Source organism: Ascaphus truei, chromosome 11, assembly GCF_040206685.1.
Source record: "Ascaphus truei isolate aAscTru1 chromosome 11, aAscTru1.hap1, whole genome shotgun sequence".
Taxonomy (NCBI): domain Eukaryota; kingdom Metazoa; phylum Chordata; class Amphibia; order Anura; family Ascaphidae; genus Ascaphus; species Ascaphus truei.
This window is the reverse complement of record NC_134493.1, coordinates 29311991-29321938: the sequence shown is the minus strand read 5'-3', so window position 1 is coordinate 29321938 and position 9948 is coordinate 29311991. Positions and strand designations below refer to the sequence as shown.

At 42.8% G+C, this 9948-nt stretch overlaps 1 long non-coding RNA gene across 1 annotated transcript in view; it reads right to left on the bottom strand.

Moving 5' to 3' along the window:
* Positions 1 to 342: 342 nt before the first annotated feature.
* The window catches only part of LOC142462965 (uncharacterized), a 21121-nt gene continuing 11515 nt past the window's right edge, over positions 343 to 9948 (bottom strand). The window contains exons 3-5 of the long non-coding RNA XR_012787307.1: positions 5534 to 5666; positions 4470 to 4593; positions 343 to 1374 (exon numbers count right to left, since the gene is read on the bottom strand). This is a non-coding gene — a long non-coding RNA (uncharacterized LOC142462965). The remainder of the gene's footprint in view (positions 1375 to 4469; positions 4594 to 5533; positions 5667 to 9948) is intronic.

Sequence of the window (9948 nt, the reverse complement as noted above, 5' to 3'; positions counted from 1 at the left end):
GTTACCATTAGCGTTACCGTTACCATTATAGCATTACCATTGCATGATTAATTCTATTACATCAAATATGCAGTACTCACAAACAAGTCATTGACAACGATTTAAACTTATTCTTTTGCATGCTTTCTTTATAGAAAGTCCAGGGCATAAACAGGTAGAACATTTTGGGTCATGATGATGGATCTTTCCATATATATATAAAAAAAAAAATTAGATATGTTCTACACCTACTAAATAAAGCATTCACACTTGTAAAGCACTGTATGGTTGATGTGAGAGTATTTCAAATTTAGGGGTGTGCTATGATTTTTATTCTGGATTTTGCATTTTTTGGTGAGGCCAAGCTGGCACAATAAGTACCCTCTTATTCACTACACTCCTAGTTTGTTCTGATTCTATCGCATGCATTATATGATGGGAAGCTGCCTGGTAATGGTGTTGAGCGCCATGTGTGTTTAGGCAATTAGAATGTAAGCTCACTGGGCAAAGTGTGCCAATGTTACCTCAAGGTGCCTATGTTACTCACTTGCCATACTGCATGCAGTAAGGACACTGAAGGGAATGGGCTTTCAGTGCTACGACTGCCCAAGTATTAAATATGCCCCAGTGCTCTACATACACTTACATTACGAATACTGTAGGTCAAATGGAATGTGTTTTAATAATAAAGGTTCTCCCCTTTCCATGCCACAATAATACAAATGCAGAGAATCTGACACATTTTAATCCCCTACTGCCGGTCACTTAATAACACAGAACTTGTTGTATCTAGCCCCTGTCTCACACATACAAAATATAATTCTACCTCCCCTAGCTGCTCAATGAGTTTGACAGTGGGAGAGGAGAAATGTCATTTCAGAACATGAAATAACCCGATGCCAGAGAGAGAGAAAAAAAAAACTATTCTGACAATGCCCCTTTTTTTTCATTTTTTTTTATCCTCACTTCAAGATCAATTTGTATGAAAGGATAGAACTGGGGCTTTACAGCTGAACGCGCCTGCTGCACAGAATACACACGTGTACGCACTGTGCTTTCAGCCTGGCTATTCGCAGCGAGGAACACAAGATTTGTGATCTCATTAATACACATCTACGCACAAATGTGGATCTATTTCGGCAATTAGAAAATGGGGGTATGGCGTATGTGGGTGTATGAATGCCAAGGCTCGCAGAGTGTTTTGCCTGCTAGCGAGTTTATGGAGGGCTCGTGGCGGGTACACTGGCTTTATACTCGAGTGTCTTCATCAAAGGTCTCCCAAAGCATTGAATCTTTTTCTAGATGCGTCTTGTGCAATGATTCATCAGCAGATTTTCATCATAAAAGGTTTATGCCTTTTGGTTTTGGATTGCTTCGTAATAGGAACTAGTCACACTGCAGTAGAAAATAAATGAGAAAATAAAGCATTTTAAGAGTGCAGTTTCACATACTCGGTACTCAGAAAATAATGTATTTTTTATTTTATTTTAGAAACATTCTTTTTTGTTGTTGTTACTTTTGGCATATCATACAGGTAACACAAAGTGTGAGAATTCTTAAGGGCCCTGAGTTAAGGGGCTAGAAAAGTTGTAATTTGGGGCTCTGCTTGCAGGAGACTTCTGTATCTGACTAACAAGAGGAGACATTCAGGGAAATCTATTACAGGGCAGGCAAAAGATCTGGATCTGAAACTTAGAGGTGCAATCCAACAGTTGAATTTCTTAGGGCCGTTCTATACTGCCGGGACGTGCCACGCCGTGCGGGGAGGTCAGCCAGCCTTTGTATACAAGGCCCGCGGGGACGGCAGGGAGCGGGGAGCCGACAGACAGCGGCGAAGACGGGGAAAAGATGATTTCGCGCCGCTACCAGCGCTCAAATGTATGTGTGTGTTTGTATGGATGTGTGTGTGTGTGTGTGTGTGTGTGTGTGTGTGTGTGTGTGTGTGTGTGTGTGTGTGTGTGTGTGTGTGTGTGTGTGTGTGTGTGTGTGTGTGTGTGTGTGTGTGTGTGTGTGTGTGTGTGTGTGTGTGTGTGTGTGTGAATTATTGCACAATTAGTGTGTGTGAATTATTGCACAATTAAAATAAAAAAATATTTATTAAACTTTTTTTTTTTCTTTAAAAAAATCTTATTTGTGACTTTCTTCACTCACACAACCCATGCACACACATATACTCACACACACACATATACACACACACACACATACACAGTACCTGCAGCTCCCGGCTCTACAGGGAAAGCATGCGGCACGTGCGCGCGCACGGACGCAACCTGTATGGAACGGCCCTTAGGGGATCTCTGAATGGGAAGTGTCTCAATCAGTTGTTTTCTTTCTCCTTATCCCCCCCTGTCCTTATCAGAGAGTCAATAAAGTTAAGGGGAGGTGGGGACTCTGCCTGTACAAGCCCTTGGTGATCACACAGTGACCTCACACAGTGACCTCACACAGTGACCTCACACAGTGACCTCACACAGAAGGGAGCAGCTGGGGGAAATCAAACTCCTCTCAAGTCTCACGTTAAAAAATAAGTAAAAAAAGTACGGTGTCAAGTTTAGGTGAAAATTTATCCGTTAGACAGTTAAACAAATGAGACCCCTTGAACGGGTCAATGGAGTTCGCTTTGGTCCTAGGAGGGATTGCCCCTTTAAGTCCGTTGTAGCTGAAGTCCAAAGCTTCTTTCTACACCACAACTTGGAACAGAATTCAAAGGGGAGTGGGGAGGAGGGGCATCCATTCACTTAATTTAACACTTTATGTTTCAACACCAAAACATTCCAACCTTGGAATTCAACGTATTGACTTTCTAGAATTTGTTTTTTCTTTTTTTTAATGCAGTGGTTCTGTTTTTTTTTTTTTTTTTAACAGACCCTCCCTCCCTGTTTAGTTCCATTATTCCCATAAGAATGGTGTTCAATGGGGCTTTTATACCTTGCTTTAAAAGATAACAGGAGGAGAACTGAAACCTGTGGTCATGGAATCAGTTTCTTACATTTTGAGATCCAGTTCTGTCTGTTACCAGGGCCACTATATCTGTGCCTCAGGTGTTATACGTGGACAAAGAGGCTGGTCTACCCAGGGGTGCACAATCTTTCCCCCCTGCACCCCCCTGTCTGCTCTCCTCCCCTCTCGCACATGCTCCCTCCCCCTCCCCACGCTCCGCCCTGGGTCATGTGATGCCACGTTGCCATGGCATCACTGGAAGCCAAGGTAAGTTAGCTACAGAGGCCTCACCCAGTCCCCTGGCATTTAATTTAAATGTCTTGGGGAAGAGCGCGGGACCTCTGTAACTGCCGCCCCCCTCCCCCCCAGAAAATCTCACACACCCCCTGTGCACCCCGGCCTACCTCACACAGCGATGATTTCCTGAAGTAGATATTTTGAAGGTGTTTATTGACAGAGACCCCTTCATCAGGTGGAGTGACAGTGTGCTTTGCTTTGCCAATACAAATCTTCAAAATGTCCATGGGACTCCAGTAGTCCAGCACTGCGTGCATCACACCAACCTCTGCCTAATTCTGTTTATACATCAGATTCTCATCCCTTCTGTACAAGCACCAGCGATGGACCTCCTCCATATGTCCAGCTATGCCTCACCTCCGCGCCTGTGTCATCAGGTATTATAAATAGGGTGTACATTTTACAGGATATATACACTCTATGTGCAGTTTCTCAAACCTGAAGTAATGCAACTAAATGCCAGTGAAACTGAGCTAGTGTTGAAGGGAGAGAGAAAAAAATAGTTTTACAAGGCACCCAACTTTCTGCTCTGACACATACTGTAACATCTATTCTTGGGAATGGTGAGATAAAATTAGATTGTTTATTGCAGGAAGCAAGTTTTCTCTTTAAAGAGGTGTAAATTATTGGAGCACTGCAAGTTCTGTGCATAGTGCTGAACTGAATTAGTATTCGGTGTCGAAATTTGAAAACCAACATAAATACATTGTTTGTGTGTGTGTGTGTGTGTGTGTGTACTATGACTAATACGTTCAAATGTACCTGCGATAAACCTTGGAGAGTGATACTGCTATGGTCTATTTTTCCAAAGTTATATATATAGAAATACAAAAAGTGCAACAAAAAAATTAAATACATAAACACATATTAACAATTCTAAAGGGATTATGTGACGGTGAAGGGTACTCAGGCCACTAAATAAAGGCATTATGCCCGGCTGGGTGCCCTAAGCCATATAGGGGAATTGGGAGTGTCAGCTCTTCCACCCAATTGTGGTATGTAACTGCATGTGGAATAAAGATATATGTGTGTTTTACTGTTCCAGGAGTGCTAACCAGCGGAGATGTGCAGAGCGTGAGAGTCAGGGATGATTTTACGGTAAAATGTTGTCAGGGTGTGTTTGGGAAGAAGGGGGCCAATGTTGCGGGTTACCCCAAAACCCGCACTCAGGAATCTCCCCAGATTCCTGAGGACATGAGGAACACAAACTACCGGCTAAAATCCTCCCTAGAAAGCAGTTTGCAGCTCACCGCCAAATCTCCCTCGTTCAGCACAGACCGGGGCTGCAAGACCGGGCAGGGAACTGGATCACAGTACAGGTCCTGGTATATGCCCAAACGCCAGAATCCAGTGAGGGGTTCCGTACGTCTCTCACTATGGATAAGGTTTAAGTTAAAGTGTAGAGTGTTAGCTCTGCAGCCCAGTAATGGCTGCAACTCTGTAAATTTATTAAAAATGTCTCTGTGTGTCCCGCTAGGTATAAGGGGACCACATCAATATCCTGAGTGAAACTGTATGAGTATTGCAACAGTTATGCATCAACTATGAGTATTGCAACAGTGTTTCCCTGCAGACCGCAGAAAGGAAAAAAGGTTTTTCCTCACGCATAGTACATAAGCGGTAAGCTAACTTTGGCTAGGAACATCCTAGTGCTTTGAATTTTGCTGTGCATGCGGCTGGGGATAAATCATTAAAACGGTTATATTTTACTTTTTATAAACTTTCATGAAAAGTCATGAATGCAAGTCCCCAACTTTTAAGTGCATTAATATTATAAGAGCAAAGGAATTACATTCAGGCGAGCGGAGCAGCGGAATCTCATGATTCACAAGTACAGTGATCAAAAGATGTATGGCGCCCCTATCCAAAGACTGTTTTTGCGGTTGCACAACTCCCGCTCTTGAGAGATTGTGCTCAGAGACTCTATTTCTAAAGATTTCTTTCTGGAAGTAGAATATTTCGTTTCATCCCGCCCCAGTAAGTGTATTTTCGTAATATTTTGGAAAATCAAGCTGTGTATGCTCATTGTGTAAATAAATGACAATTTATTTTATCTCTTGCTTTGCTCAATCAAAGGATGCGGGTAATTTTGGTGTTAAAAGTTCTGGTCTCCCGTGACAGATTATAAATGCAAACAGTGATTAAGCTTATACTAAAGCTGTCCCTATGAATGCTGCAAATGAGTCCTCAACCCCACGTGGTAAGAAAATTGAAAGTTCACAAGAAGACAGATCTAGGCGCAAAATTAGGACAAAAAAGGAACATACGTCCAGGCACACAAATTATTCTATCTAAAAGAAAGTATTACACTCACATTTACATTTCTTTAATCTTTCATGTCTCCAATAAATTGGAGCTGCAGCGTGTAGGACAGGACCCTGTAGCCACACAGGAACAGATGTGTCTGGGTAGTGGTGGACACTCGCCCCTGGTGTCACTCATGGGACCTATCAAATAAAAAAAAGTATGCACTTTGCAACTCAGATGGTGTCTCTCTGGATGCCGGACACCAAACTCCTCGCAACTACCTGGCTTCGCCCTCGTGATAACGTCTACTGGTGCCCGGATGATAAGCAAGCCTACGGGATTCATTACTTCGCTCCATCTGTCTCTATGGAAAACAGCGCTCTTCCACCCAACGTGTTTCACCTGTCGAGTTATTCAAGATTTCTGAGCATTTGTCTGTGGTTGTCTATTAAATATTAACTTTGTAACAGTATTATGCTATTGAGCATGCACCTCTCTTTTTGTGTGTATATATATAATATAATATATAAATGTCTGTGTGTGAGGATCGCTAGAGATCCCAAATTAACTATGTAAACTCCATAATAGTGGTTTATTGGGTCTAAAATGCACACATATGCCTGACGTTTCGGTCCCCCGGGGGGACCTTCTTCACACACACATACTTCTCCCCATCCTGTTGCAGTGAACTCCTGAATTTATGGAACAGATCGCCAGCACTCTCCGTGGCCCCATAAGCACTATTCAGCACGTCTGGGTAATTAGTTACGGTTGCATCTGGGGATCGCAATTGCAATGCTTTTATGGTATCTAACGCTGGGCCTCTCAGACTCTCAGTAATCATCTTTCGCTTCTCCCCATCAGAACACAGCCAGTCCCACATCATTTGTGTAGCAGTACCCATCCAATTTTCAAAATCGTCCTCCCCTGTAGGGATAGGTTTCAGTCCGGAGAATGTCCTTAAACATTTATAGGGACTGTTCTCACTGATCGGTTCCATGACTTTGTCTTGTACTTGCCCCACAGCCTGTAAGAGAGCCTCTGGGAAGGGGGCGGGAATTTTGTTCAATGGCTTTGGGGCGATTGTACCAATCTCACTCATAAGCTTGTCAAGAGTCTTCCCATTGTTTAGTAATGGTTCTTTTACCCTATCTACAGTTAGGTCCGGAAATAATTGGGCATTGATACAAGTTTTGTTATTTCGACTGTGTACCAATATAAATTCAAGTTACAGTTTAATAAGGAATATGGGCTTAAAGTGCAGTCTATCCGCTTTAATTTGAGGGTATTTACATCCAAATTGGAGAAAGGGTTTAGGAATTACATCTCTTTAATATGTAGCCCCCTCTTTTTCAGGGGACCAAAAGTAATTGGACAATTGACTCTAAAGCTGTTTCATGGACAGGTGTGGGCTATTCCTTTGTTATTTCATCATCAATTAAGCAGGTAACAGCTCTGAAGTTGATTCCAGGTGTGGCATTCGCATTTGGAAGCAGTTGCTTTGAACCCACAACATGCGGTCAAAGGAGCTCTCAATGCAAGTGAAACAGGGCATCCTTAGGCTGCAAAAAAAAAAAGAAAATCCATCAGAGAGGAACATTAGGAGTGGCCAAATCAGCAGTTTGGTACATTCTGAGAAAAAAAGAATGCACTGGTGAGCTCTGCAACACAAAAAGGCCTGGACGTCCACGGAAGACAACAGTGGTGGATGATCATAGGATCCTTTCCATGGTAAAGAAAAGCCCCTTCACAACATCCAGCCAAGTGAAGAACACTCTCCAGGAGGTAGGCATATCGTTATCCAAGTCTACCATAAAGAGAAGACTTCACGAGAGCAAATACAGAGGGTTCACCACAAGGTGCAAACCATTCATAAGCCTCAAGAATAGAAAGGCCAGATTAGACTTTGCCAAACAATATCTAAAAAAGCCAGCCCAGTTCTGGAACAGCATTCTTTGGACAGATGAAACTAAGATCAACATGTACCAGAATGGTGGGAAGAAAAAAGTATGGAGAAGGCTTGGAACGGCTCATGATCCGAAGCATACAACATCATCTGTAAAACACGGTGGAGGCAGTGTGATGGCATGGGCATGCATGGCTTACAATGGCACTGGGTCACTAGTGTTTATTGATGATGTGACCGTCATTTTAACACCCATTATTTTAACCTACTGTTGCATAATAAAGATTACATTTTATTTACTACATTTACCACTAGAGGGTGAGCCTGAGTGCTACACTTGGGTTACTTCTCTTTCAACATTACCTACATTATTGCTCAAGAGCACCGCTCACAACAACTACCATGGCAGTAGCAGGGGCTCTCTTATTATACTCCTGATTTGACAGAAGACAGAAGCAGCCGGATGAATTCTGAAGTGTATAGGGATATATTGTCTGCTCAGATTCTGCCAAATTCAGCGAAGTTGATGGGACGGCGCTTCACTTTACAGATGGACAATGACCCAAAACATACTGCGAAAGCAACCCAGGAGTTTAAGGCAAAGAAGTGGAATATTCTGCAATGGCCAAGTCAATCACCTGATCTCAACCCGATCGAGCATGCATTTCACTTGCTGAAGACAAAACTTAAGGCAGAAAGACCCATGAACAAACAACAACTGAAGACAGCTGCAGTAAAGGCCTGGCAAAGCATCACAAAGGAGGAAACCCAGCGTTTGGTGATGTGCATGCGTTCCAGACTTCAAGCAGTCATTGCCTGCAAAGGATTCTCGACAAAGTGTTAAAAATGAACATTTTATTTATGATTGTGTTAATTTGTCCAATTACATTTGAGCCCCTGAAATAAGGGGACTGTGTATGAAAATGGTTGCAATTCCTAAACGTTTAATACGATATTTTTGTTCAACCCCTTGAATTAAAGCTGAAAGTCTGCACTTCTATTGCATCTCAGTTGTTTCATTTCAAATCCATTGTGGTGGCGTACAGAGCCAAAATTATGAAAATCGTGTCAGTGTCCAATTATTTCCGGACCTAACTGTATGTATGTATATATATATCAAGAGACAGGGGTGCCCAATGCTACATCAGATTGACAAAACATATATGGTAAAAAGTATAAAGTAAAATACTTAAATAATAATAATAAATACTTGGTTATTTATTTAACCCTTTGGCCAAAGCGTCATAAGCCTGCATACCAACGCCAAGGTATAACCAAATTAAGGCAGGTCCTACACTACACTGTGAACCCTTCCTTTTACCTCTGTAAGAGGGGAACCATTATAGGTCCTGTTCCTGAAGCAAATGAAATGACCTCCCAAGTTAAAAAGGTGAAGGAGGAGGAGTGAGCTCTGGGGGGAGGTGCCACCAGCCTCCAAACAACTGCTACCAGTCAGAAATTGATTAACACACATTCCCAGCTAGCTCAAACTCCCACACCCACCACAAATGAACATATATTTATGTCAACAAGAGAGCTACTGAGCGTGGCATTTGTATATAACAAGAGACAGGGGTGCCCAATGCTACATCCCATTGACAAAACATATATGGTAAAAAATATAAAGTAAAATACCACGTCAAGGTAAACCAAAATTAATGCAGGTCCTAACACTACACTGTGAACCTTTCCTTTTACTTCTGTATGAGGGGAAACAACCGCAGTGAGTCCTGTTCATTCAGCAAAATGCTATAACCTCCCAAGTTAAAAAGGTGGGGAGGGGTGAGCTCTGGGAGGAGGGGCCACTTACCTCCAAGCAACTGTTACCAGTCAGGAACTAAATTAACACACACATTCCCAGCCAGCTCTAACTCCAACACCCACCACATTATATATATATATATATATGCAGTGGTCGACAAATCACCAAAAAATCTACTCGCCACACAAAAAAATCTACTCGCCACCTAGTACCAAACGTGTGCTGCTTGGGCCAATAGGAGCTCACCACGATGTTAAATCCACTCGCCCGGGGCGAGCAAATGTATAGGTTTGTCGAACACTGTATATATGAACAAAAAACAAACAGAAGCGCAAGCTCCATAGCACGTAACTGTTTAAACAAAAGAGTACATTTATTAAAAAACACAAGTTGGCGCCACGAGACTGAGTCAATCAGTGCCTCCACGTCCTCTGCTCCTGCATAGGATAGTTGCCAGCGCTTGAAAATGCATAGGATAGTTGCCAGCGCTACCCCTGACGAAGTCGCCTTTGTGTGACGTAACGCGTAGGGTTGGTGACGTCATCGCGTTGTGGGTGTGTCTACACAGAGTCCTGGGCGTCCCTGCGATCTTACTAGCTGCATTTTCAAGCGCTGGCAAATATCCTATGCAGGAGCAGCTGACGAGGCGCCAACTTGTGACAGGAGTTGGTGGTGGCTACAAGCTGTGCAGATATACCCTGCCTACCTGGGACCCCCTCACCCCCGCAGATGACTACACACAGAGATTTCTCTCCCACGTATGGTTGCTTTTTTTAATCCTGTAAGTGCATTTCCTTTGGGCTGCAGTTTTTTA